The sequence below is a fragment of the Ambystoma mexicanum genome, chromosome 13, assembly GCF_040938575.1.
Source record: "Ambystoma mexicanum isolate Mex_15411 chromosome 13, UKY_AmexF1_1, whole genome shotgun sequence".
Lineage (NCBI taxonomy): Eukaryota > Metazoa > Chordata > Amphibia > Caudata > Ambystomatidae > Ambystoma > Ambystoma mexicanum.
Genome location: NC_090938.1, coordinates 812,431,956 through 812,459,120, shown reverse-complemented (window position 1 = coordinate 812,459,120; position 27,165 = coordinate 812,431,956). Strand labels below are relative to the sequence as shown.

At 58.3% G+C, this 27,165-nt stretch overlaps 1 protein-coding gene across 1 annotated transcript in view; it reads left to right on the top strand.

The window, feature by feature from the left end:
• LOC138522048 (proteasome subunit beta type-9-like) overlaps positions 1-27,165 on the top strand; it is a 576,384-nt gene that overhangs the window by 30,486 nt on the left and 518,733 nt on the right. The window lies entirely within an intron of this gene.

Below are 27,165 nucleotides of genomic sequence, written 5' to 3'. Positions count from 1 at the left end.
ATTATGAGAAAGACGGGGGTCACCTGTCGGATATGGGCGGGTACCTGGTTTGCTGAACTTGGAGGACGCCCTAAGAAGGTGAGGGCGTGAATAGTAGGATAGGGAAACCCTTCTTCCTGTGGCGGTAACTCAGGCGATCGAGCAGTGGCTAAACTAACCGCCCCGGTAACCTAACAGCGGGGCCCGTAAAGAGGAGGGGGTAACCTAACAGCGGGGACCCGTAAAGAGGAGGGGGTAACCTAACAGCGGGGGCCCGTACGGTATAAAGAGGAGGGGGTAACCTAACAGCGGGGCCCGTAAAGAGGAGGGGGTAACCTAACAGCGGGGCCCGTAAAGAGGAGGGGGTAACCTAACAGCGGGGGCCCGTACGGTATAAAGAGGAGGGGGTAACCTAACAGCGGGGTCCGCTGTACAGTATAAAGAGGAGGGGGTAACCTAACAGCGGGGCCCGTAAAGAGGAGGGGGTAACCTAACAGCGGGGGCCCGTACGGTATAAAGAGGAGGGGGTAACCTAACATCGGGGGCCTGTATGGTATAAAGAGGAGGGGGTAACCTAACAGCGGGGGCTGCACGGTATAAAGAGGAGGGGGTAACCTAACAGCGGGGGCCCGTACGGTATAAAGAGGAGGGGGTAACCTAACAGTGGGGCCCGTACGGTAGAAAGAGGAGGGGGTAACCTAACAGTGGGGGCCCGTACGGTATAAAGAGGAGGGGGTAACCTAACAGCGGTGGCCCGTACGGTATAAAGAGGAGGGGGTAACCTAACAGCGGGGGCCCGTACGGTATAAAGAGGAGGGGGTAACCTAACAGCGGGGGCCCGTACGGTATAAAGAGGAGGGGGTAACCTAACAGCGGGGGCCCGTACGGTATAAAGAGGAGGGGGTAACCTAACTGCGGGGGCCCGTACGGTATAAAGAGGAGGGGGTAACCTAACAGCGGGGGCCAGTACAGTATAAAGAGGAGGGGGTAACCTAACAGCGGGGGCCCGTACGGTATAAAGAGGAGGGGGTAACCTAACTGCGGGGGCCGTACGGTATGAAGAGGAGGGGGTAACCTAACAGCGGGGGCCCGTACGGTATAAAGAGGAGGGGGTAACCTAACAGCGGGGGCCCGTACGGTATAAAGAGGAGGGGGTAACCTAACAGCGGGGGCCCGCACGGTATAAAGAGGAGGGGGTTACCTAACAGCGGGGACCCGTACGGTATAAAGAGGAGGGGGTAACCTAACAGTGGGGCCCGTACGGTAGAAAGAGGAGGGGGTAACCTAACAGTGGGGGCCCGTACGGTATAAAGAGGAGGGGGTAACCTAACATCGGGGGCCTGTACGGTATAAAGAGGAGGGGGTAACCTAACAGCGGGGGCCCGCACGGTATAAAGAGGAGGGGGTAACCTAACAGCGGGGTCCGCTGTACAGTATAAAGAGGAGGGGGTAACCTAACAGCGGGGCCCGTAAAGAGGAGGGGGTAACCTAACAGCGGGGGCCCGTACGGTATAAAGAGGAGGGGGTAACCTAACATTGGGGGCCTGTACGGTATAAAGAGGAGGGGGTAACCTAACAGCGGGGGCTGCACGGTATAAAGAGGAGGGGGTAACCTAACAGCGGGGGCCCGTACGGTATAAAGAGGAGGGGGTAACCTAACAGTGGGGCCCGTACGGTAGAAAGAGGAGGGGGTAACCTAACAGTGGGGGCCCGTACGGTATAAAGAGGAGGGGGTAACCTAACAGCGGTGGCCCGTACGGTATAAAGAGGAGGGGGTAACCTAACAGCGGGGGCCCGTACGGTATAAAGAGGAGGGGGTAACCTAACTGCGGGGGCTGCACGGTATAAAGAGGAGGGGGTAACCTAACAGCGGGGGCCCGTACGGTATAAAGAGGAGGGGGTAACCTAACAGTGGGGCCCGTACGGTATAAAGAGGAGGGGGTAACCTAACAGCGGGGGCCCGTACGGTATAAAGAGGAGGGGGTAACCTAACAGCGGGGGCCCGTACGGTATAAAGAGGAGGGGGTAACCTAACAGCGGGGGCCCGTACGGTATAAAGAGGAGGGGGTAACCTAACTGCGGGGGCCCGTACGGTATAAAGAGGAGGGGGTAACCTAACAGCGGGGGCCAGTACAGTATAAAGAGGAGGGGGTAACCTAACAGCGGGGGCCCGTACGGTATAAAGAGGAGGGGGTAACCTAACTGCGGGGGCCGTACGGTATGAAGAGGAGGGGGTAACCTAACAGCGGGGGCCCGTACGGTATAAAGAGGAGGGGGTAACCTAACAGCGGGGGCCGTATGGTATAAAGAGGAGGGGGTAACCTAACAACGGGGGCCCGCACGGTATAAAGAGGAGGGGGTAACCTAACAGCGGGGACCCGTACGGTATAAAGAGGAGGGGGTAACCTAACAGCGGGGGCCGTACAGTATAAAGAGGAGGGGGTAACCTAACAGCAGGGGCCGTACGGTATAAAGAGGAGGGGGTAACCTAACATCGGGGGCCCGTATGGTATAAAGAGGAGGGGGTAACCTAACAGCGGGGGCTGCACGGTATAAAGAGGAGCGGGTAACCTAACAGCAGGGGCCGTACGGTATAAAGCGGAGGGGGTAACCTAACAGCGGGGCCCGTACAGTATAAAGAGGAGGGGGTAACCTAACAGCGGGGCCCGTACGGTATGCAGAGGAGGGGGTAACCTAACAGCAGGGGCCCGTACGGTATAAAGAGGAGGGGGTAACCTAGCAGCAGGGGCTGCACGGTATAAAGAGGAGGGGGTAACCTAACAGCGGGGGCCCGTACGGTATAAAGAGGAGGGGGTAACCTAACAGCAGGGGCCCGTACGGTATAAAGAGGAGGGGGTAACCTAACAGCAGGGGCTGCACGGTATAAAGAGGAGGGGGTAACCTAACAGCGGGGGCCCGTACGGTATAAAGAGGAGGGGGTAACCTAACAGTGGGGCCCGTACGGTATAAAGAGGAGGGGGTAACCTAACAGCGGGGGCCCGTACGGTATAAAGAGGAGGGGGTAACCTAACAGCGGGGACCCGTACAGTATAAAGAGGAGGGGGTAACCTAACAGTGGGGCCCGTATTGTATAAAGAGGAGGGGGTAACCTAACAGCGGGGGCCCGTACGGTATAAAGAGGAGGAGGTAACCTAACAGCAGGGGCCATACGGTATAAAGAGGAGGGGGTAACCTAACAGCGGGGGCCCGTAAGGTATAAAGAGGAGGGGGTAACCTAACAGCGGGGCCCGTACGGTATGCAGAGGAGGGGGTAACCTAACAGCAGGGGCCGTACGGAATAAAGAGGAGGGGGTAACCTAACAGCGGGGGCCCGTACGGTATAAAGAGGAAGGGGTAACCTAACAGCGGGGGCCCGTACGGTATAAAGAGGAGGGGGTAACCTAACAGCGGGGGCCCGTACGGTATAAAGAGGAGGGGGTAACCTAACATCGGGGGCCCGTATGGTATAAAGAGGAGGGGGTAACCTAACATCGGGGGCCCGTATGGTATAAAGAGGAGGGGGTAGCCTAACAGCAGGGGCCCGTACGGTATAAAGAGGAGCGGGTAACCTAACAGCGGGGGCTGCACGGTATAAAGAGGAGCGGGTAACCTAACAGCAGGGGCCGTACGGTATAAAGCGGAGGGGGTAACCTAACAGCGGGGCCCGTACAGTATAAAGAGGAGGGGGTAACCTAACAGCAGGGGCCCGTACGGTATAAAGAGGAGGGGGTAACCTAACAGCAGGGGCTGCACGGTGTAAAGAGGAGGGGGTAACCTAACAGCGGGGGCCCGTACGGTATAAAGAGGAGGGGGTAACCTAACAGCAGGGGCCCGTACGGTATAAAGAGGAGGGGGTAACCTAACAGCAGGGGCTGCACGGTATAAAGAGGAGGGGGTAACCTAACAGCGGGGGCCCGTACGGTATAAAGAGGAGGGGGTAACCTAACAGTGGGGCCCGTACGGTATAAAGAGGAGGGGGTAACCTAACAGCGGGGGCCCGTACGGTATAAAGAGGAGGGGGTAACCTAACAGCGGGGACCCGTACAGTATAAAGAGGAGGGGGTAACCTAACAGTGGGGCCCGTATTGTATAAAGAGGAGGGGGTAACCTAACAGCGGGGGCCCGTACGGTATAAAGAGGAGGAGGTAACCTAACAGCAGGGGCCATACGGTATAAAGAGGAGGGGGTAACCTAACAGCGGGGGCCCGTAAGGTATAAAGAGGAGGGGGTAACCTAACAGCGGGGCCCGTACGGTATGCAGAGGAGGGGGTAACCTAACAGCGGGGGCCCGTACGGTATAAAGAGGAGGGGGTAACCTAACAGCAGGGGCCTGTACGGTATAAAGAGGAGGGGGTAACCTAACAGCAGGGGCTGCACGGTATAAAGAGGAGGGGGTAACCTAACAGCGGGGGCCCGTACGGTATAAAGAGGAGGGGGTAACCTAACAGTGGGGCCCGTACGGTATAAAGAGGAGGGGGTAACCTAACAGCGGGGGCCCGTACGGTATAAAGAGGAGGGGGTAACCTAACAGCGGGGACCCGTACAGTATAAAGAGGAGGGGGTAACCTAACAGTGGGGCCCGTATTGTATAAAGAGGAGGGGGTAACCTAACAGCGGGGGCCCGTACGGTATAAAGAGGAGGAGGTAACCTAACAGCAGGGGCCATACGGTATAAAGAGGAGGGGGTAACCTAACAGCGGGGGCCCGTAAGGTATAAAGAGGAGGGGGTAACCTAACAGCGGGGCCCGTACGGTATGCAGAGGAGGGGGTAACCTAACAGCGGGGGCCGTACGGTATAAAGAGGAGGGGGTAACCTAACAGCGGGGGCCCGTACGGTATAAAGAGGAAGGGGTAACCTAACAGCGGGGGCCCGTACGGTATAAAGAGGAGGGGGTAACCTAACAGCGGGGGCCCGTACGGTATAAAGAGGAGGGGGTAACCTAACGGCGGGGGTCCCCCGTACGGTATAAAGAGGAGGGGGTAACCTAACAGCGGGGGCCCGTACGGTATAAAGAGGAGGGGGTAACCTAACATCGCGGGCCCGTATGGTATAAAGAGGAGGGGGTAACCTAACATCGGGGGCCCGTATGGTATAAAGAGGAGGGGGTAGCCTAACAGCAGGGGCCCGTACGGTATAAAGAGGAGCGGGTAACCTAACAGCGGGGGCTGCACGGTATAAAGAGGAGCGGGTAACCTAACAGCAGGGGCCGTACGGTATAAAGCGGAGGGGGTAACCTAACAGCGGGGCCCGTACAGTATAAAGAGGAGGGGGTAACCTAACAGCAGGGGCCCGTACGGTATAAAGAGGAGGGGGTAACCTAACAGCAGGGGCTGCACGGTATAAAGAGGAGGGGGTAACCTAACAGCGGGGGCCCGTACGGTATAAAGAGGAGGGGGTAACCTAACAGCAGGGGCCCGTACGGTATAAAGAGGAGGGGGTAACCTAACAGCAGGGGCTGCACGGTATAAAGAGGAGGGGGTAACCTAACAGCGGGGGCCCGTACGGTATAAAGAGGAGGGGGTAACCTAACAGTGGGGCCCGTACGGTATAAAGAGGAGGGGGTAACCTAACAGCAGGGGCTGCACGGTATAAAGAGGAGGGGGTAACCTAACAGCGGGGGCCCGTACGGTATAAAGAGGAGGGGGTAACCTAACAGCAGGGGCCCGTACGGTATAAAGAGGAGGGGGTAACCTAACAGCAGGGGCTGCACGGTATAAAGAGGAGGGGGTAACCTAACAGCGGGGGCCCGTACGGTATAAAGAGGAGGGGGTAACCTAACAGTGGGGCCCGTACGGTATAAAGAGGAGGGGGTAACCTACCAGCAGGGGCCGTACGGTATAAAGAGGAGGGGGTAACCTAACAGCGGGGGCCCGTACGGTATAAAGAGGAAGGGGTAACCTAACAGCGGGGGCCCGTACGGTATAAAGAGGAGGGGGTAACCTAACAGCGGGGGCCCGTACGGTATAAAGAGGAGGGGGTAACCTAACGGCGGGGGTCCCCCGTACGGTATAAAGAGGAGGGGGTAACCTAACAGCGGGGGCCCGTACGGTATAAAGAGGAGGGGGTAACCTAACATCGGGGGCCCGTATGGTATAAAGAGGAGGGGGTAACCTAACATCGGGGGCCCGTATGGTATAAAGAGGAGGGGGTAGCCTAACAGCAGGGGCCCGTACGGTATAAAGAGGAGCGGGTAACCTAACAGCGGGGGCTGCACGGTATAAAGAGGAGCGGGTAACCTAACAGCAGGGGCCGTACGGTATAAAGCGGAGGGGGTAACCTAACAGCGGGGCCCGTACAGTATAAAGAGGAGGGGGTAACCTAACAGCAGGGGCCCGTACGGTATAAAGAGGAGGGGGTAACCTAACAGCAGGGGCTGCACGGTATAAAGAGGAGGGGGTAACCTAACAGCGGGGGCCCGTACGGTATAAAGAGGAGGGGGTAACCTAACAGCAGGGGCCCGTACGGTATAAAGAGGAGGGGGTAACCTAACAGCAGGGGCTGCACGGTATAAAGAGGAGGGGGTAACCTAACAGTGGGGCCCGTACGGTATAAAGAGGAGGGGGTAACCTAACAGCAGGGGCTGCACGGTATAAAGAGGAGGGGGTAACCTAACAGCGGGGGCCCGTACGGTATAAAGAGGAGGGGGTAACCTAACAGCAGGGGCCCGTACGGTATAAAGAGGAGGGGGTAACCTAACAGCAGGGGCTGCACGGTATAAAGAGGAGGGGGTAACCTAACAGCGGGGGCCCGTACGGTATAAAGAGGAGGGGGTAACCTAACAGTGGGGCCCGTACGGTATAAAGAGGAGGGGGTAACCTAACAGCGGGGGCCGTACGGTATAAAGAGGAGGGGGTAACCTAACAGCGGGGACCCGTACAGTATAAAGAGGAGGGGGTAACCTAACAGTGGGGCCCGTATTGTATAAAGAGGAGGGGGTAACCTAACAGCGGGGGCCCGTACGGTATAAAGAGGAGGAGGTAACCTAACAGCAGGGGCCATACGGTATAAAGAGGAGGGGGTAACCTAACAGCGGGGGCCCGTAAGGTATAAAGAGGAGGGGGTAACCTAACAGCGGGGCCCGTACGGTATGCAGAGGAGGGGGTAACCTAACAGCAGGGGCCGTACGGTATAAAGAGGAGGGGGTAACCTAACAGCGGGGGCCCATACGGTATAAAGAGGAAGGGGTAACCTAACAGCGGGGGCCCGTACGGTATAAAGAGGAGGGGGTAACCTAACAGCGGGGGCCCGTACGGTATAAAGAGGAGGGGGTAACCTAACGGCGGGGGTCCCCCGTACGGTATAAAGAGGAGGGGGTAACCTAACAGCGGGGGCCCGTACGGTATAAAGAGGAGGGGGTAACCTAACATCGGGGGCCCGTATGGTATAAAGAGGAGGGGGTAACCTAACATCGGGGGCCCGTATGGTATAAAGAGGAGGGGGTAGCCTAACAGCAGGGGCCCGTACGGTATAAAGAGGAGCGGGTAACCTAACAGCGGGGGCTGCACGGTATAAAGAGGAGCGGGTAACCTAACAGCAGGGGCCGTACGGTATAAAGCGGAGGGGGTAACCTAACAGCGGGGCCCGTACAGTATAAAGAGGAGGGGGTAACCTAACAGCAGGGGCCCGTACGGTATAAAGAGGAGGGGGTAACCTAACAGCAGGGGCTGCACGGTGTAAAGAGGAGGGGGTAACCTAACAGCGGGGGCCCGTACGGTATAAAGAGGAGGGGGTAACCTAACAGCAGGGGCCCGTACGGTATAAAGAGGAGGGGGTAACCTAACAGCAGGGGCTGCACGGTATAAAGAGGAGGGGGTAACCTAACAGCGGGGGCCCATACGGTATAAAGAGGAGGGGGTAACCTAACAGTGGGGCCCGTACGGTATAAAGAGGAGGGGGTAACCTAACAGCGGGGGCCCGTACGGTATAAAGAGGAGGGGGTAACCTAACAGCGGGGACCCGTACAGTATAAAGAGGAGGGGGTAACCTAACAGTGGGGCCCGTATTGTATAAAGAGGAGGGGGTAACCTAACAGCGGGGGCCCGTACGGTATAAAGAGGAGGAGGTAACCTAACAGCAGGGGCCATACGGTATAAAGAGGAGGGGGTAACCTAACAGCGGGGGCCCGTAAGGTATAAAGAGGAGGGGGTAACCTAACAGCGGGGCCCGTACGGTATGCAGAGGAGGGGGTAACCTAACAGCGGGGGCCCGTACGGTATAAAGAGGAGGGGGTAACCTAACAGCAGGGGCCTGTACGGTATAAAGAGGAGGGGGTAACCTAACAGCAGGGGCTGCACGGTATAAAGAGGAGGGGGTAACCTAACAGCGGGGGCCCGTACGGTATAAAGAGGAGGGGGTAACCTAACAGTGGGGCCCGTACGGTATAAAGAGGAGGGGGTAACCTAACAGTGGGGGCCCGTACGGTATAAAGAGGAGGGGGTAACCTAACAGCGGGGACCCGTACAGTATAAAGAGGAGGGGGTAACCTAACAGTGGGGCCCGTATTGTATAAAGAGGAGGGGGTAACCTAACAGCGGGGGCCCGTACGGTATAAAGAGGAGGAGGTAACCTAACAGCAGGGGCCATACGGTATAAAGAGGAGGGGGTAACCTAACAGCGGGGGCCCGTAAGGTATAAAGAGGAGGGGGTAACCTAACAGCGGGGCCCGTACGGTATGCAGAGGAGGGGGTAACCTAACAGCGGGGGCCGTACGGTATAAAGAGGAGGGGGTAACCTAACAGCGGGGGCCCGTACGGTATAAAGAGGAAGGGGTATTCTAACAGCGGGGGCCCGTACGGTATAAAGAGGAGGGGGTAACCTAACAGCGGGGGCCCGTACGGTATAAAGAGGAGGGGGTAACCTAACGGCGGGGGTCCCCCGTACGGTATAAAGAGGAGGGGGTAACCTAACAGCGGGGGCCCGTACGGTATAAAGAGGAGGGGGTAACCTAACATCGCGGGCCCGTATGGTATAAAGAGGAGGTGGTAACCCAACATCGGGGGCCCGTATGGTATAAAGAGGAGGGGGTAGCCTAACAGCAGGGGCCCGTACGGTATAAAGAGGAGCGGGTAACCTAACAGCGGGGCCCGTACAGTATAAAGAGGAGGGGGTAACCTAACAGCAGGGGCCCGTACGGTATAAAGAGGAGGGGGTAACCTAACAGCAGGGGCTGCACGGTATAAAGAGGAGGGGGTAACCTAACAGCGGGGGCCCGTACGGTATAAAGAGGAGGGGGTAACCTAACAGCAGGGGCCCGTACGGTATAAAGAGGAGGGGGTAACCTAACAGCAGGGGCTGCACGGTATAAAGAGGAGGGGGTAACCTAACAGCGGGGGCCCGTACGGTATAAAGAGGAGGGGGTAACCTAACAGTGGGGCCCGTACGGTATAAAGAGGAGGGGGTAACCTAACAGCAGGGGCTGCACGGTATAAAGAGGAGGGGGTAACCTAACAGCGGGGGCCCGTACGGTATAAAGAGGAGGGGGTAACCTAACAGCAGGGGCCCGTACGGTATAAAGAGGAGGGGGTAACCTAACAGCAGGGGCTGCACGGTATAAAGAGGAGGGGGTAACCTAACAGCGGGGGCCCGTACGGTATAAAGAGGAGGGGGTAACCTAACAGTGGGGCCCGTACGGTATAAAGAGGAGGGGGTAACCTACCAGCAGGGGCCGTACGGTATAAAGAGGAGGGGGTAACCTAACAGCGGGGGCCCGTACGGTATAAAGAGGAAGGGGTAACCTAACAGCGGGGGCCCGTACGGTATAAAGAGGAGGGGGTAACCTAACAGCGGTGGCCCGTACGGTATAAAGAGGAGGGGGTAACCTAACGGCGGGGGTCCCCCGTACGGTATAAAGAGGAGGGGGTAACCTAACAGCGGGGGCCCGTACGGTATAAAGAGGAGGGGGTAACCTAACATCGGGGGCCCGTATGGTATAAAGAGGAGGGGGTAACCTAACATCGGGGGCCCGTATGGTATAAAGAGGAGGGGGTAGCCTAACAGCAGGGGCCCGTACGGTATAAAGAGGAGCGGGTAACCTAACAGCGGGGGCTGCACGGTATAAAGAGGAGCGGGTAACCTAACAGCAGGGGCCGTACGGTATAAAGCGGAGGGGGTAACCTAACAGCGGGGCCCGTACAGTATAAAGAGGAGGGGGTAACCTAACAGCAGGGGCCCGTACGGTATAAAGAGGAGGGGGTAACCTAACAGCAGGGGCTGCACGGTATAAAGAGGAGGGGGTAACCTAACAGCGGGGGCCCGTACGGTATAAAGAGGAGGGGGTAACCTAACATCAGGGGCCCGTACGGTATAAAGAGGAGGGGGTAACCTAACAGCAGGGGCTGCACGGTATAAAGAGGAGGGGGTAACCTAACAGTGGGGCCCGTACGGTATAAAGAGGAGGGGGTAACCTAACAGCAGGGGCTGCACGGTATAAAGAGGAGGGGGTAACCTAACAGCGGGGGCCCGTACGGTATAAAGAGGAGGGGGTAACCTAACAGTGGGGCCCGTACGGTATAAAGAGGAGGGGGTAACCTAACAGCGGGGGCCCGTACGGTATAAAGAGGAGGGGGTAGCCTAACAGCAGGTGCCCGTACGGTATAAAGAGGAGCGGGTAACCTAACAGCGGGGGCTGCACGGTATAAAGAGGAGCGGGTAACCTAACAGCAGGGGCCGTACGGTATAAAGCGGAGGGGGTAACCTAACAGCGGGGCCCGTACAGTATAAAGAGGAGGGGGTAACCTAACAGCATGGGCCCGTACGGTATAAAGAGGAGGGGGTAACCTAACAGCAGGGGCTGCACGGTATAAAGAGGAGGGGGTAACCTAAAAGCGGGGGCCCGTACGGTATAAGGAGGAGGGGGTAACCTAACAGCAGGGGCCCGTACGGTATAAAGAGGAGGGGGTAACCTAACAGCAGGGGCTGCACGGTATAAAGAGGAGGGGGTAACCTAAAAGCGGGGGCCCGTACGGTATAAGGAGGAGGGGGTAACCTAACAGCAGGGGCCCGTACGGTATAAAGAGGAGGGGGTAACCTAACAGCAGGGGCCCGTACGGTATAAGGAGGAGGGGGTAACCTAACAGCAGGGGCCTGTACGGTATAAAGAGGAGGGGGTAACCTAACAGCGGGGGCCCGTACGGTATAAAGAGGAGGGGGTAACCTAACAGCGGGGACCCGTACAGTATAAAGAGGAGGGGGTAACCTAACAGTGGGGCCCGTATTGTATAAAGAGGAGGGGGTAACCTAACAGCGGGGGCCCGTACGGTATAAAGAGGAGGAGGTAACCTAACAGCAGGGGCCATACGGTATAAAGAGGAGGGGGTAACCTAACAGCGGGGGCCCGTAAGGTATAAAGAGGAGGGGGTAACCTAACAGCGGGGCCCGTACGGTATGCAGAGGAGGGGGTAACCTAACAGCGGGGGCCCGTACGGTATAAAGAGGAGGGGGTAACCTAACAGCAGGGGCCCGTACGGTATAAAGAGGAGGGGGTAACCTAACAGCAGGGGCTGCACGGTATAAAGAGGAGGGGGTAACCTAACAGCGGGGGCCCGTACGGTATAAAGAGGAGGGGGTAACCTAACAGTGGGGCCCGTACGGTATAAAGAGGAGGGGGTAACCTAACAGCGGGGGCCCGTACGGTATAAAGAGGAGGGGGTAACCTAACAGCGGGGACCCGTACAGTATAAAGAGGAGGGGGTAACCTAACAGTGGGGCCCGTATTGTATAAAGAGGAGGGGGTAACCTAACAGCGGGGGCCCGTACGGTATAAAGAGGAGGAGGTAACCTAACAGCAGGGGCCATACGGTATAAAGAGGAGGGGGTAACCTAACAGCGGGGGCCCGTAAGGTATAAAGAGGAGGGGGTAACCTAACAGCGGGGCCCGTACGGTATGCAGAGGAGGGGGTAACCTAACAGCAGGGGCCGTACGGTATAAAGAGGAGGTGGTAACCTAACAGCGGGGGCCCGTACGGTATAAAGAGGAAGGGGTAACCTAACAGCGGGGGCCCGTACGGTATAAAGAGGAGGGGGTAACCTAACAGCGGGGGCCCGTACGGTATAAAGAGGAGGGGGTAACCTAACGGCGGGGGTCCCCCGTACGGTATAAAGAGGAGGGGGTAACCTAACAGCGGGGGCCCGTACGGTATAAAGAGGAGGGGGTAACCTAACATCGGGGGCCCGTATGGTATAAAGAGGAGGGGGTAACCTAACATCGGGGGCCCGTATGGTATAAAGAGGAGGGGGTAGCCTAACAGCAGGGGCCCGTACGGTATAAAGAGGAGCGGGTAACCTAACAGCAGGGGCTGCACGGTATAAAGAGGAGCGGGTAACCTAACAGCAGGGGCCGTACGGTATAAAGCGGAGGGGGTAGCCTAACAGCGGGGCCCGTACGGTATGCAGAGGAGGGGGTAACCTAACAGCAGGGGCCGTACGGTATAAGAGGAGGGGGTAACCTAACAGCGGGGGCCCGTACGGTATAAAGAGGAAGGGGTAACCTAACAGCGGGGGCCCGTACGGTATAAAGAGGAGGGGGTAACCTAACAGCAGGGGCTGCACGGTATAAAGAGGAGGGGGTAACCTAACAGCGGGGGCCCGTACGGTATAAAGAGGAGGGGGTAACCTAACAGTGGGGCCTGTACGGTATAAAGAGGAGGGGGTAACCTAACAGCGGGGGCCCGTACGGTATAAAGAGGAGGGGGTAACCTAACAGCGGGGACCCGTACAGTATAAAGAGGAGGGGGTAACCTAACAGTGGGGCCCGTATTGTATAAAGAGGAGGGGGTAACCTAACAGCGGGGGCCCGTACGGTATAAAGAGGAGGAGGTAACCTAACAGCAGGGGCCATACGGTATAAAGAGGAGGGGGTAACCTAACAGCGGGGGCCCGTAAGGTATAAAGAGGAGGGGGTAACCTAACAGCGGGGCCCGTACGGTATGCAGAGGAGGGGGTAACCTAACAGCGGGGGCCCGTACGGTATAAAGAGGAGGGGGTAACCTAACAGCAGGGGCCCGTACGGTATAAAGAGGAGGGGGTAACCTAACAGCAGGGGCTGCACGGTATAAAGAGGAGGGGGTAACCTAACAGCGGGGGCCCGTACGGTATAAAGAGGAGGGGGTAACCTAACAGTGGGGCCCGTACGGTATAAAGAGGAGGGGGTAACCTAACAGCGGGGGCCCGTACGGTATAAAGAGGAGGGGGTAACCTAACAGCGGGGACCCGTACAGTATAAAGAGGAGGGGGTAACCTAACAGTGGGGCCCGTATTGTATAAAGAGGAGGGGGTAACCTAACAGCGGGGGCCCGTACGGTATAAAGAGGAGGAGGTAACCTAACAGCAGGGGCCATACGGTATAAAGAGGAGGGGGTAACCTAACAGCGGGGGCCCGTAAGGTATAAAGAGGAGGGGGTAACCTAACAGCGGGGCCCGTACGGTATGCAGAGGAGGGGGTAACCTAACAGCAGGGGCCGTACGGTATAAAGAGGAGGTGGTAACCTAACAGCGGGGGCCCGTACGGTATAAAGAGGAAGGGGTAACCTAACAGCGGGGGCCCGTACGGTATAAAGAGGAGGGGGTAACCTAACAGCGGGGGCCCGTACGGTATAAAGAGGAGGGGGTAACCTAACGGCGGGGGTCCCCCGTACGGTATAAAGAGGAGGGGGTAACCTAACAGCGGGGGCCCGTACGGTATAAAGAGGAGGGGGTAACCTAACATCGGGGGCCCGTATGGTATAAAGAGGAGGGGGTAACCTAACATCGGGGGCCCGTATGGTATAAAGAGGAGGGGGTAGCCTAACAGCAGGGGCCCGTACGGTATAAAGAGGAGCGGGTAACCTAACAGCAGGGGCTGCACGGTATAAAGAGGAGCGGGTAACCTAACAGCAGGGGCCGTACGGTATAAAGCGGAGGGGGTAACCTAACAGCGGGGCCCGTACAGTATAAAGAGGAGGGGGTAACCTAACAGCAGCGGCCCGTACGGTATAAAGAGGAGGGGGTAACCTAACAGCAGGGGCTGTACGGTATAAAGAGGAGGGGGTAACCTAACAGCGGGGGCCCGTACGGTATAAAGAGGAGGGGGTAACCTAACAGCAGGGGCCCGTACGGTATAAAGAGGAGGGGGTAACCTAACAGCAGGGGCTGCACGGTATAAAGAGGAGGGGGTAACCTAACAGCGGGGGCCCGTACGGTATAAAGAGGAGGGGGTAACCTAACAGTGGGGCCCGTATGGTATAAAGAGGAGGGGGTAACCTAACAGCGGGGGCCCGTACGGTATAAAGAGGAGGGGGTAACCTAACAGCGGGGACCCGTACAGTATAAAGAGGAGGGGGTAACCTAACAGTGGGGCCCGTATTGTATAAAGAGGAGGGGGTAACCTAACAGCGGGGGCCCGTACGGTATAAAGAGGAGGAGGTAACCTAACAGCAGGGGCCATACGGTATAAAGAGGAGGAGGTAACCTAACAGCGGGGGCCCGTACGGTATAAAGAGGAGGGGGTAACCTAACAGTGGGGCCCGTAAGGTATAAAGAGGAGGGGGTAACCTAACAGCGGGGCCCGTACGGTATGCAGAGGAGGGGGTAACCTAACAGCAGGGGCCGTACGGTATAAGAGGAGGGGGTAACCTAACAGCGGGGGCCCGTACGGTATAAAGAGGAAGGGGTAACCTAACAGCGGGGGCCCGTACGGTATAAAGAGGAGGGGGTAACCTAACAGTGGGGCCCGTAAGGTATAAAGAGGAGGGGGTAACCTAACAGCGGGGCCCGTACGGTATGCAGAGGAGGGGGTAACCTAACAGCAGGGGCCGTACGGTATAAGAGGAGGGGGTAACCTAACAGCGGGGGCCCGTACGGTATAAAGAGGAAGGGGTAACCTAACAGCGGGGGCCCGTACGGTATAAAGAGGAGGGGGTAACCTAACAGCGGGGGCCCGTACGGTATAAAGAGGAGGGGGTAACCTAACGGCGGGGGTCCCCCGTACGGTATAAAGAGGAGGGGGTAACCTAACAGCGGGGGCCCGTACGGTATAAAGAGGAGGGGGTAACCTAACAGCGGGGGCTGCACGGTATAAAGAGGAGGGGTAACCTAACAGTGGGGGCCGTACGGTATAAAGAGGAGGGGGTAACCTAACAGCGGGGGCTTGTACGGTATAAAGAGGAGGGGGTAACCTAACAGCGGGGGCCCGTACGGTATAAAGAGGAGGGGGTAACCTAACGGCGGGGGTCCCCCATACGGTATAAAGAGGAGGGGGTAACCTAACAGCGGGGGCCCATACTGTATAAAGAGGAGGGGGTAACCTAACAGCAGGGGCTGCACGGTATAAAGAGGAGGGGTAACCTTAACAGTGGCGGCCCGTACGGTATAAAGAGGAGGGGGTGACCTAACAGCGGGGGCCCGTACGGTATAAAGAGGAGGGGGTAACCTAACAGCGGGGCCCGTACGGTATAAAGAGGAGGGTGTAACCTAACAGCGGGACTCGTACGGTATAAAGAGGAGGGGGTAACCTAACAGCGGGGGCTGCACGGTATAAAGAGGAGGGGGTAACCTAACAGCGGGGGCCTGTACGGTATAAAGAGGAGGGGCACCCCCCGCGGGCATCAGATTCTAGCTTGGGCTGGTGGAAAAAGAAAGCAGAACGGCGCCCCCTGCAGTCCAGCAGCGGCGCCCCCTGTAGCCCAGCAGCGGCGCCCCCTGTAGCCCAGCAGCGGCGCCGGCCAATGTGTGTTGCCCAGAGGGAGGTTCGGGGAGGTTCGGGGACGGCACTCCCTATAACCCATCAGCGGCGCCGGCCAATGTGTGTTGCCCAGACCGAGGCTCTGGGAGTTTCGGGGACGGCACTCCCTGTAGCCCATCAGCGGCGCCGGCCAATGTGTGTTGCCCAGACCAAGGCTTTGGGAGGTTCGGGGATGGCACTCCCTGCAGCCCATCAGTGTTGCCCCCTGTAGCCCTGCAGCGGCGCCCCCTGCAACCCAGCAGCAGTGCCAGCCAATGTGTGTTGCCCAGACCGAGGCTCTGGGAGGTTCGGGGACGGCACTCCCTATAACCCATCAGCGGCGCCGGCCAATGTGTGTTTCCCAGAGCGAGGCTCTGGGAGGTTCGGGGGCGGCACTCCCTGTAGCCCATCAGCAGCGCCGGCCAATGTGTGTTGCCCAGAGCGAGGATCTGGGAGGTTCGGGGACGGCACTCCCTGCAGCCCATCAGCGGCGCCGGCCAATGTGTGTTGCCCAGACCGAGGCTCTGGGAGGTTCGGGGACGGCACTCCCTGCAGCCCATCAGCGGCGCCGGCCAATGTGTGTTGCCCAGACCGAGGCTCTGGGAGGTTCGGGGACAGCACTCCCTGAAGTCCAGCAGCGGCACCTGCCAATGTGTGTTGCCCAGACCGAGGCTCTGGGAGGTTCGGGGACGGCACTCCCTGAAGTCCAGCAGCGGCGCCGGCCAATGTGTGTTGCCCAGACCGAGGCTCTGGGAGGCTCGGGGACGGCACTCCCTGTAGCCCATCAGCGGCGCCGGCCAGTGTGTGTTGCCCAGACCGGGGCTCTGGGAGGTTCGGGGACGGCACTCCCTGCAGCCCATCAGCGGCGCCGGCCAATGTGTGTTGCCCATACCGAGGCTCTGGGAGGTTCAGGGACGGCACTCCATGCTGCCTATCAGCGGCGCCGGCCAGTGTGTGTTGCCCAGCCCGAGGCTCTGGGAGGTTCAGGGTCGGCACTCCCTGCAGCCCATCAGCGGCGCCAGCCAATGTTTGTTGCCTGGACCGAGGCTCTGGGAGTTTCGGGGACGGCACTCCATGCTGCCCATCAGCGGCGTCGGCCAGTGTGTGTTGCCCAGTCCGGGGCTCTGGGAGTTTTGGGGACGGCACTCCCTGCAGCCCAGCAGCGGCGCCCCCTGCAGCCCATCAGCGGCATCGGCCAATGTGTGTTGCCCAGCCCGAGGCTCAGGGAGGTTCGGGGACGGCACTCGCTGCAGCCCATCAGCGGCGGCGGCCAATGTGTGTTGCCCAGACCGAGGCACTGGGAGGTTCGGGGACGGCACTCCCTGCAGCCCATCAGCGGCGCCAGCCAATGTGTGTTGCCCAGACCCAGGCTCTGGGAGGTTCGGGGACGGCACTCCCTGCAGCCCATCAGCGGCATCGGCCAATGTGTGTTGCCCAGAGCGAGGCTCTGGGAGGTTCGGGGACGGCCCTCCCTGCAGCCCATCAGCGACGCCGGCCAATGTGTGTTGCCCAGACCGAGGCTCTGGGAGGTTCAGGGACGGCACTCCATGCTGCCCATCAGCGGCGCCGGCCAGTGTGTGTTGCCCAGACCGGGGCTCTGGGAGGTTCGGGGACGGCACTCCCTGCAGCCCATCAGCGGCACCCGCCAATGTGTGTTGCCCAGACCCAGGCTCTGGGAGGTTCGGGGACGGCACTCCCTGCAGCCCATCAGCGGTGCCCCCTGTAGCCCAGCAGCTGCGCCCCCTGCAGCCCATCAGCGGCATCGGCCAATGTGTGTTGCCCAGAGCGAGGCTCTGGGAGGTTCGGGGACGGCCCTCCCTGCAGCCCATCAGCGACGCCGGCCAATGTGTGTTGCCCAGACCGAGGCTCTGGGAGGTTCAGGGACGGCACTCCCTGCAGCCCATCAGCGGCGCCCCCTGTAGCCCAGCAGCGGCGCCCCCTGCAGCCCATCAGCGGCATCGGCCAATGTGTGTTGCCCAGCCCGAGGCTCAGGGAGGTTCGGGGACGGCACTCGCTGCAGCCCATCAGCGGCGGCGGCCAATGTGTGTTGCCCAGACCGAGGCTCTGGGAGGTTCGGGGACGGCACTCCATGCTGCCCATCAGCGGCGCCGGCCAGTGTGTGTTGCCCAGACCGGGGCTCTGGGAGGTTCGGGGACGGCACTCCCTGCAGCCCATCAGCGGCACCCGCCAATGTGTGTTGCCCAGAGCGAGGCTCTGGGAGGTTCGGGGACGGCCCTCCCTGCAGCCCAGCAGCGGCGCCGGCCAATGTGTGTTGCCCAGACCGAGGCTCTGGGAGGTTCGGGGACGGCACTCCCTGTAGCCCAGCAGCGGCGCCGGCCAATGTGTGTTGCCCAGACCGAGGCTCTGGGAGGTTCGGGGACGGCACTCCCTGCAGCCCATCAGCGGCGCCGGCCAATGTGTGTTGCCCAGACCGAGGCTCTGGGAGGTTCGGGGACGGCACTCCCTGTAGCCCAGCAGCGGCGCCCCCTGCAAACCATCAGCGGCGCCGGCCAATGTGTGTTGCCCAGACCGGGACTCTGGGAGGTTCGGGGACGGCACTCCCTGCAGCCCATCAGCGGCGCCGGCCAATGTGTGTTGCCCAGACCGAGGCTCTGGGAGGTTCGGGGACGACACTCCCTGCAGCCCATCAGCGGCGCCGGCCAATGTGTGTTGCCCAGACCGAGGCTCTGGGAGGTTCGGGGACGGCACTCCCTGTAGCCCAGCAGCGGCGCCGGCCAATGTGTGTTGCCCAGACCGAGGCTCTGGGAGGTTCGGGGACGGCACTCCCTGCAGCCCATCAGCGGCGTCGGCCAATGTGTGCTGCCCAGACCGAGGCTCTGGGAGGTTCGGGGACGGCACTCCCTGTAGCCCAGCAGCGGCGCCCCCTGCAAACCATCAGCGGCGCCGGCCAATGTGTGTTGCCCAGACCGAGGCTCTGGGAGGTTCGGGGACGGCACTCCCTGTAGCCCAGCAGCGGCGCCCCCTGCAAACCATCAGCGGCGCCGGCTCTGGGAGGTTCGGGGAGTGGTGACCTAAGTATGCTGGAAAGGAATGGATAAGTAAAAGAGAGCTGGCTGGATATAAAGGAAGGAGCAGAGAAAGGTGAAAAGGGGGGTGCCAAGGAAGGTGTACACAGAAAGCTGCTGCCGATCACCTGGGACTGTAATAATGTGATAGTGTGAAATGTTTATAAATAAACTACAGCCTTGTTATGCCACAAAGGAGGAAAACGGGTCTGGCCTCAGTTATTTAGCCAAGGGGTGGGCACAACAGGATATTGTGTGTCTTGACAGGTGGGGGCGAGCAGTAGCCGACTGCCCATGTCAGGGGCGCGACAGCAACAGCAACAGCCTGAGAAACCTCTCACCCCGGAGAACACAGTAGTTACATTTAAAAATCCTTAACAGTCCACAGAAGCAACCCGGAAGAGGAAAGAAGCCTGCCTTATTAATCTATTTGTTTCTTTTTCTGTTAACTAAATCATATATTATTTTTAAAATGTGTGCAACGCTTGTTTTATACAAAAAAATCAGAATTTAAAAAACAATGATCTATATATCCTCTGAAATGTGTGAGAAATTGATGTAATAGGCCAACAGAAGGCACCCTAGACATCTAGTTTCCAGGTCTCAGTGGAAGGGGAGAGAGGGGTTGCCGGCGCAGTGGGTTAATGCACCTACTGCAGCTATGTATAGTTCCTGGTGAGAAGCTGCTGCAGGTTTGCTTGCTATGCTGGGACCTGCAGTCATTCCATCCCCTCCAGAAGGGGCCCTGTTTAATTATTTTAACAATATTTCTATTGACAAACAAACCATAACAACCCAACACAGCTGCCCATCCCCCCATACTCCCCCTTACTTCCCTTCTGGTACATTCATTCTTTCGGGTTCCCCCTGGTCCACAAACCCCACAACCAAATACATGGTTCATAATGGTGCCTTTCAACCAAATACAGTGTACAGTAACCTTTTGCTTTCCCTTCCCCCTCTCGATCTCCCAGCCTCCCTCTCTCTGCCCCAACCCCACTTCCTCCTCCCCCTGCCTTGATTGTTTTGCCTCCCCATTCCCCCCTCATGGGGGTTCATATCTGCTGAGGAACACAGCTCGTTCAACATCTGGCTCCAGTCCATTGTTACCCCTTCCTCCTGCTCAGTGTCGCTGTTACCCCTTCCTCCTGCTCAGTGTCGCTGTTACCCCTTCCTCCTGCTCAGGGTCGCTATTACCCCTTCGTCCTGCTCAGGGTCGCTGTTACCCCTTCCTCCTGCTCAGGGTCGCTGTTACCCCTCCCTCCTGCTCAGGGTCGCTGTTACCCCTTCCTCCTGCTCAGGGTCGCTGTTACAACGTCCTCCTGCTCTGGGTCGCTGTTGCCCCTTCCTCCTGCTCAGGGTCGCTGTTACACCTTCCTCCTGCTCAGGGTCGCTGTTGCCCCTTCCTCCTGCTCAGGGTCGCTGTTACACCTTCCTCCTGCTCAGGGTCGCTGTTACGCCTTCCTCCTGCTCAGGGTCGCTGTTACCCCTCCCTCCTGCTCAGGGTCGCTGTTACCCCTTCCTCCTGCTAAGGGTCGCTGTTACCCCTTCCTACTGCTCAGGGTCGCTGTTACGCCTTCCTCCTGCTCAGGGTGGCTGTTACCCCTTCCTCCTTCTCAGGGTTGCTGTTACCCCTTCCTCCTGCTCAGGGTCGCTGTTACAACTTCCTCCTGCTCAGGGTCACTGTTACCCCTTCCTCCTGCTCAGGGTCGCTGTTACGCCTTCCTCCTGCTCAGGGTCAATGTTAGCCCTTCCTCCTGCTCAGGGTCGCTGTTAGAACTTCCTCCTGCTCTGGGTCGCTGTTAGCCTTCCTCCTGCTCAGGGTCACTGTTACCCCTTCCTCCTGCTCAGGGTCGCTGTTACCCCTTCTACCCCCTGTTACCCCTTCCTCCTGCTCAGGGTCGCTGTTACCCCTTCCTCCTTCTCAGGGTCGCTGTTACCCCTTCCTCCTGCTCAGGGTCGCTGTTACAACTTCCTCCTGCTCAGGGTCACTGTTACCCCTTCCTCCTGCTCAGGGTCGCTGTTACGCCTTCCTCCTGCTCAGGGTCGCTGTTACCCCTTCTTCCTGCTCAGGGTCGCTGTTACACCTTCCTCCTGCTCAGGGTCGCTGTTGCCCCTTCCTCCTGCTCAGGGTCGCTGTCACCCCTTCCTCCTGCTCAGGGTCGCTGTTACCCCTTCCTCCTGCTCAGGGTCGCTGTTGCCCCTTCCTCCTGCTCAGGATTGCTGTTACCGCTTCCTGCTCAGGGTTGCTGTTACCCCTTCCTCCTGCTCAGGGTCGCTGTTGCCCTTTCCTCCTGCTCAGGATTGCTGTTACCGCTTCCTGCTCAGGGTTGCTGTTACCCCTTCCTCCTGCTCAGGGTCGTTGTTGACATGGAGCTTGGGCGGGGTTACATAAACCCTGTGCCGTGTGCAATAGCCATGCACCCCCAGATCATGTGCCAGCGCCCTGCCGGACCCCTCCCACAATGCGAGCAGTCCTGGCTGAGGGTGTCATTCATAACATGGAGCTTGGGTGGGGTCACATAAACCCTGTGCAGTGTGCAATAGCCATGCACCCCCAGATCATGTGCCCGCGCCCTGCTGGACCCGTCCCACCACGCGGGCAGTCCTGGCTGAGGGTGTCATTCATAACATGGAGCTTGGTCGGGGTCACATATACCCTCTGAAGTGTGCAATAGCCATGCACCCCCAGATCATGTTCCCGTGCCCTGTTGGACCCGTCCCACAGTGTGGGCAGTCCTGGCTGAGGGTGTCATTCATAGCATGGAGCCTGGTGGAGGTCACATAAACCCTCTGCAGTGTGCAATAGCCATGCACCCCCAGATCATGTGCCTGCGCCCTGCCGGACCCGTCCCACCACGTGGACAGTCCTGGCTGAGGGTGTCATTCATAACATGAAGCTTGCTGGGGGTCACATAAACCCTGTGCAGTATATTGAACTGAATGAGTTGAAACCTAGCATTCCTCGAGACCTTACGGACCTGTTCCCACATGTTTGCCCACTCCTTCTCAGATATCTGGCAACCCCCATCCTATTCCCACTTCCTCTTTACTTCCAGTTCCTTCAGGGGGATCTCGTACCTCACTGCTTGGTAAATGCAGGAGATTTTGGCCCCACCCCCGTCCTGATCCATCAGCGCCTGGATCAGCAGACTCGTGCCCGGTTCTTCAGGTGTCTCCTCCCATATTGCCGCAGGCCTTTTAGCCACCGCCCAATATATAAGAAAATGCCCCTTGGAAATCCTGTACTGCGCACTCCACTCTGCCAACATAATCAGTTTTCCTCCCTCAAATAGGTCCCCCACTGTCCGGCCCCCTTTCTCCCGTAGCCATCCAGGTCCAACTCTCCCAATGATTTGCCGTAGCTTTGGGTCTGCACTCCATGGCAAAGCTACACTATGCCACCCCGCGACTTGGATCCTCCCGAGATACTTCTCCCACACCGCCTGTACCGTCTGAAACACATTCATCGCCCCTGTCCCCACCAATCCCCTCAGTAACTCCCCCTTAGAGTCCCCCCACTCCAACACCGCCTGGAGCTATGCCACCATAAAGTATGCCTCATAGTCGGGTAAATTGGGACCACCGTTGAGCATGGGCACCGCACGGTCGCCAGCGACACCTCTCTCCTCCCTGCATTCCACAATTCCCAATCTTCTCATCCAGCATCCAGAAAAATACCCTTTAATCACATAGGAAATATTAGTGAAATAATAGAGTAGCCTCGGTAGTACCGCCATTTTGCAGAGCGCTACCCTCCCCCTCAGTGAAAGCGGCAGCTTCTTCAAAAATTGGATAGAGTCTCCCATCCCAGATAACGCCCTCCCGTATTGTACATAAACGTGTCTTCTATATCGTGAAAGATTTGAATTCCCAAATACCGGAAGGACTCCCCCTCCCACCGTCTCCCCCAGTCTAGGAGGTCAGCTAACTCCCCCTCCCACCATATCCCCCAGTCTGGGAGGTCTGCTAACTTCCCCTCCCACTGTCTCCTCCAGTCTGGGAGGTCAGCTTACTCCCCCTCCCACTGTCTCCCGCAGTCTGGGAGGTCAGCTAACTCCCCTTCCCACCATCTCCCCCAGTCTGGGAGGTCTGCTTACTCCCCCTCCCACTGTCTCCCCCAGTCTGGGAGGTTAGCTTACTCCCCCTCCCACCGTCTCCCCCAGTCTGGGAGGTCAGCTTACTCCCCCTCCCACCGTCTCCCCCAGTCCAGGAGGTCAGATAACTCCCCCTCCCACTGTCTCCCCCAGTCTGGGAGGTCAGCTAACTACCCCTGCCACCGTCTCCCCCAGTCCGGGACGTCAGCTAACTCCCCCTCCCACCGTCTCCATCATTGCGGGAGGTGACCTAACTCCCCCTCCCACCGTCTCCCCCAGTCTGGGAGGTGAGCTAACTCCCCCTCCCACCATCTACCCCAGTCTGGAAGGTGAGCTAACTCCCCCTCCCACCGTCTCCCGCAGTCTGGGAGGTCAGCTAACTCCCCTTCCCACCATCTCCCCCAGTCTGGGAGGTCAGCTAACTCCCCCTACCACCATCTCCCCCATTCTGGGAGGTTAGCTTACTCCTCCTCCCACCGTCTCCCCCAGTCTGGGAGGTCCGCTTACTCCCCCTCCCACCGTCTCCCGCAGTCTGGGAGGTCAGCTAACTCCCCCTCCCACTGGCTCCCCCAGTCTGGGAGGTCAGCTAACTCCCTCTCCCACCGTCTCCCCCAGTCTGGGAGGTTAGCTTACTCCCCCTCCCACCGTCTCCCCCAGTCCGGGAGGTGAGCTAACTCCCCCACCCACCATCTTCCCCCAGTCTGGGAGGTCAGCTAACTCCCCCTCCCACCGTCTCCCCCAGTCCAGGAGGTCAGATAACTCCCCCTCCCACTGTCTCCCCCAGTCTGGGAGGTCAGCTAACTACCCCTGCCACCGTCTCCCCCAGTCCGGGAGGTCAGCTAACTCCCCCTCCCACCGTCTCCATCATTCCGGGAGGTGAGCTAACTCCCCCTCCCACCGTCTCCCCCAGTCTGGGAGGTGAGCTAACTCCCCCTCCCACCATCTACCCCAGTCTGGAAGGTGAGCTAACTCCCCCTCCCACCATCTCCCCGAGTCTGGGAGGTCAGCTAACTCCCTCTCCCACCGTCTCCCCCAGTCTGGGAGGTTAGCTTACTCCCCCTCCCACCGTCTCCCCCAGTCCGGGAGGTGAGCTAACTCCCCCACCCACCATCGTCCCCCAGTCTGGGAGGTCAGCTTATTCCCCCTCCCACCGTCTCCCCCAGTCTGGGAGGTCAGCTAACTCCCCCTTCCACCGTCTCCTCCTGTCTGGGAGGTCAGCTAACTCCCCCTGCCACCGTCTCCCCCAGTCTGGGAGGTCAGCTAACTCCCCCTCCCACCATCTCCCCCAGTCTGGGAGGGCAGCTAGCTCCCCACCCACCGTCTCCGTCAGTCTGGGAGGTCAGCTAACTCCCCCTCCCACCATATCCCCCAGTCTGGGAGGTCAGCTAACTCCCCCTGCCACCGTCTCCCCCAGTTTGGGAGGTCAGCTAACTCCCCCTCCCAATGTCTCACACAGTCTGGGAGGTCAGCTAACTCCCCCTGCCACCATCTCCCCCAGTCTGGGAGGTCAGCTAACTCCCCCTCCCACCGTCTCCCCCAGTCTGGGAGGTCAGCTTACTCCCCCTTCCACTGTCTCCCCCAGTCTGGGAGGTCAGTGTACTCTCCCTCCCACCGTCTCCCCCTCCCAGTCTGGGAGGTCAGCCTACTCTCCCTCCCATCAGCTAACACCTCCTCCCACCGTCTCCCCCAGTCTGGGAGGTCAGCTAACTCCCCCTGCCACCGTCCCCCCCAGTCTGAGAGGTCAGCTTACTCCCCCTCCCACCGTTTCCCCCAGTCTGGGAGGTCAGCTAACTTCCCCTTCCACCGTCTCCCCCAGTCTGAGAAGTCAGCTTACTCCCCCTCCCACCGTCTTCCCTGGTCTGGGAGGTCAGCTAACTCCCCCTGCCACTGTCTCCCCCATTCTGGGAGGTCAGCTAACTTCCCCTCCCACCATCTCCCCCAGTCTGGGAAGTCAGCTTACTCATCCTCCCACCGTCTCCCCCAGTCTGGGAGACCAGCTAACTCCCCCTGCCACTGTCTCCCCCAATCTGGGAGGTCAGCTTACTCCCCCTCCCACTGTCCCCCCCAGTCTGGGAGGTCAGCTAACTCCCTCTCCCACCGTCTGCCCCAGTCTGGGAGGTCAGATTACTCCCCCTCCCACCGTCTCCCCCAGTCTGGGAGGTCAATTTACTCCCCCTCCCACCGTCTCCCCCAGTCTGGGAGGTCAGCTAACTCCCCCTTCCACCGTCTTCCCCAGTCTGGGAGGTCAGCTTACTCCCCCTGCCACTGTCTCCCCCAGTCTGGGAGGTCAGCTTACTCCCCCTCCCACCGTCTCCCCCAGTCTGGGAGCTCAGCTAAGTGCTTGTTCCTGAGCCCCTCAATGGGAATAGAAGATATTTATTGTTATTGATCCGGAATCCTGACACCCTCTGGAAGTTCCCCAGCACCTCAAGCAGCATTGGCATGTTATCCCGTGGGTTCCAACATACAACAGCCGGTCATCTGCATATAACGAAGCTACATGCCGTATCCCTCCCTCTAGAATCCCTGCCTCGCTCATCGCCTGTCTCAGGAACCACGCCAACGGCTCTAGCGCCATGGAAAACACGATTGGTGAGACCGGTCATCCCTGTCGTGTGCCTCTGCTCAGCATCCACTGTCGCACACCCAGTCATTAGTCTTCACCACTGCAACCGGCTTATTGCATAGCCCACTGCAACCGGCTTATTGCAAAGCAGACTCAGCCAGCGGCAGATATTCACCCTAAATCCATAGGCCCCTAACACTCCGAACAACCATTCCCATTCCAGGGAATCAAAAGCTTTCATCGCGTTTGTTAGGAAAGATTCCCATTTATGTGACGTTTTCCCTCCATTGTGTACCCCCCAACTCTCTGTTTCTGTTTTAACACCATAGTCTGACTTTGGAGCCCAGCCTTCAGCTGCACTCCTCTGGGCTTTCGCTCACTTTTTATGGGGAAACTGACATGCGCTTAAGGACAGTCAGTACTGGGAGGCTTTGTTTCCCTTAGTCCCTTTCAATCTTGCAACTTTTCTGCAACATGTTACAAGTCACAATGTACCGTACAGTACAATGCGCTTGCGTCTTCCTTTCGTTTCCAAAGGCCCTAGACTCCCTCAAAGGATTGGTCTGGACAGGGCTGGTGGCAGCTTATCTTTTTGTCTATTTTGAACCCTTTCTTGCCGTTTACTGCTTTTGGCATAGGAAGGTGGGCTGGCTCCAAAATGGCTGTGCTTCGAGGTTCTTTTGTCCTGTCCTTAGTCCATCTTGCCCCTTTGCCTTCCCCAGGTCGAGCCCAAATCTTTCTTCTGATTCAGACAAAGGGTCCCTTTCAAATATCAAAGGCAAAGTGGAAACGTCATTCCAGTGCACGCGCCAGACACCAAAACAAGACCAAACACAAAGCAAACTGTTGCCAGAGCAGATTGCGAGCTGATTAGGTGGAACGGGCGAAAGGAGGGCCTCTTGTATTGTTGTCTAGTGTTTTCTCAGTTGGCACATTTATATATCACCTTTTGTGCAATCAGTCTCATCTTCTCACTGATCATAACTCCTCTGAGACACCTACTACCTGAACAGGCGCTGCCTCAACAGGGGCTTAGGACTAGAAACACCTGACCTAGCATGCATACAATTCCATAATTTATCGAAAAGCTTGCTTCTTAAGACAAAGTATTCTTTATTCTCTGGTCTGAAATAGAGTCCTGGAGCTGTGTCTGTGATCCTCTGTAGACCAACGGGTACGTCCTCGGGTCTATCATCCTGGGGTCTATCGTCCTGGGGTCTATCACCCTGGGGTCTATCGTCCTGGGGTCTATCATCCTAGGGTCTATCACCCTGGGGTCTTTCATCCAGGCCTATATATCATCCAGGGGTCTATCATCCTGGGGTATATCATCCTGGGGTCTATCATCCTGGGTTCTATCATCATGGAGTCCATCGTCCTGGGGTATATCATCCTGGGGTCTATCACCCTGGGGTCTATCATCCTGGGGTCTATCATCCAGGCCTATATGTCATCCAGGGGTCTATCCTCCTGGGGCCTATCATCCTGGGGTCTATCACCCTGGGGTCTGTCGTCCTGGGTCTATCATCCTGGGGTCTATCACCCTGGGGTCTATCATCCAGGTCTATATTTCATCCAGGGGTCTATCATCATGGGGTCTATCATCCTGGGGTATATCTTTCTGGGGTCTATCACCCTGGGGTCTATCATCCTCGGGTCTATCGTCCTGGGGTATACCATTCTGGGGTATATCATCCAGGGGTCTGTCATCCCACGGTATATCATCCTGGAGTCTGTCATTGTAGGTTATATAATCCTGGGGTCTATCACCCTGGGGTATATCGCCCAGGGGTCTGCCATCC